The sequence below is a fragment of the Argentina silus genome (assembly GCF_951799395.1).
Source record: "Argentina silus genome assembly, chromosome: X".
In the NCBI taxonomy this organism is placed as follows: Eukaryota; Metazoa; Chordata; class Actinopteri; order Argentiniformes; family Argentinidae; genus Argentina; species Argentina silus.
Genome location: NC_139653.1, coordinates 40,389,311 through 40,391,281, shown reverse-complemented (window position 1 = coordinate 40,391,281; position 1,971 = coordinate 40,389,311).

Sequence of the window (1,971 nt, the reverse complement as noted above, 5' to 3'; positions counted from 1 at the left end):
GTTAGCGAGGTTATATGAAGGTTGTCAAATGGTTGAGAGAGCTGGGGCCTTGGGGACCCCTAGAGAGAGAGAGGGCCTTTATTGGAAATGTAATTTTTGTTGTCGGCAATTACCTCCCCACTCATTTGTTTTACGAACGTTGTTTTTCAACATAGTGAGGTGGGGGCCGTCCACTCTCTTAAGGATGGCTCTTATGAGGATCCCAGTTTATTACAAATAGAAAAGTTTCATTGCAGATTGCCCCTGCACTATTAAAGGTACATGAACCATCCCAGACAAACAGAGGTTGAGTCTTCAGGGCAGGATTTACTAGAAAACAGAGCATATTTTATGTATGTGTGGTTGTGTGTGTCCCTGTGTGTGTGTGTGTGAGTGAGAAAATGTGTGTAGAGTGTAAGGGAGTAATGTTTGTGTGTGTGTGTGTGTGTGTGTGTGTGTGTGTGTTAGTGTGTCTGCTCATGTGTCTTTGTGTCTCTCCATGCATCTCTCCATGTAAACAAGCATCTGTGTCTTACATTTGTATGTCTATATACATTTGTGTGTGGGTGTGTGTTTGTGTGTGTAACAGCTAATCACTTTATCATTAGGGCTTAATGCCTGGATGAGGTCACAGCTCCCTGACCTTTGGCCCTGTAACATGGCAGCCTGGCTCCAGCCATTAGTCCGCCCCGCACCATTATCACTCACAAGGGGAGGCAGTAATTTGATTGGTGGAGAATTAGGTCCGCTCCTGCTGTGGCATTATGGGAGTTCCTGGTGGGTCATTTTAGCTTCACTTCCTCCATATTTTTCAGCTTGATTAAAAATTGATCCGTGGCAGTAATGTGAATATATTATTGGGGCTATTATTCAACCCTGACAGATAATTGGATGGTACACAGTTCTATTTTCTTAGGGTTATGACTTGGTTTGGGTGAGTCTGTGCTTTGTCTCTCTCTCCATCTCTCTCTCTCTCTCTCTCTCTCTCTCTCTCTCTCTCTCTCTCTCTCTCCCTCTCCTCCTCTGTCTTGCTGTTTTGTCTCTCTCTCTGTATCTCTATTTCTGGCTCTCTCTCTTTGTCTGCTCTGTTGTGTGGATGGATGGTTTTATGCTGAAGAATTTTGTGTGAATTTCAGTGTAAGGCATCGGCAGAGGTTGTGATTGCTGGAAATATCACTCCTTCCACCCCTAATTCTGTCTCCATCTGTCTCCCTCCATCCCTCCATCCCTCCACACACAGTATCCCCCTCTCCCCCCTCTCCAATGTCATTAGGTTGCATGAAGAATATATGATAAAAACATCCCACAAAGCGTAGAGAATCAATTTGATTTCTAAAAGTCACCAACCCTACAGTACGTTTCAAATACTGGGAAACACATAAGACGGACCATGGATTTTCCCTGGTGACATTGGTGCCTATATTCCATCTCTTATTCAGTTGTTCCGAAGCGGTTGACTCAATATTGGCCTAAATAGCATTAAATCTGTGGAAAATGGGTATAAATAAGCCTGGCTGATAGTAGTTAGCGTAGCCATCGACACCCCGAGAATCTAGAACGAGGGGAAGGCAATGGCCTCCCAGTTGCTAATGCTATTTCTATTCACCCAGGGCTTAGAATATTGCCATTTCCACGCGTTCTTAATGTCTTAAATGGCGTGGAAGAAGATAGTTTACAAACAGGGTAAGTCCTCTTGCAGAGTAGTTGTCTCTACATTTTACAGACCAGGGTGTCTAGTCTCTAGTAGGATGGGGACATTTGAACTTTAGAAATGAGTTTGCTCCAAGACGAGAAGAGAGAGGCCATCTTTGGAGTATGCTCGCTCTGGTTGTTGACTTAATGTACTGATTTGGGATCAGGTATTCTAACCTGTGTTGAATGAAATGGAAAGAAATGGTTTTCAGCGAATAGACAATGCTGGCCACAGACCATATGTTATGGATGTTAAGTAGCCGTATGAGGCTCCCCCCCCCCTTCCCCTCACACCATTTT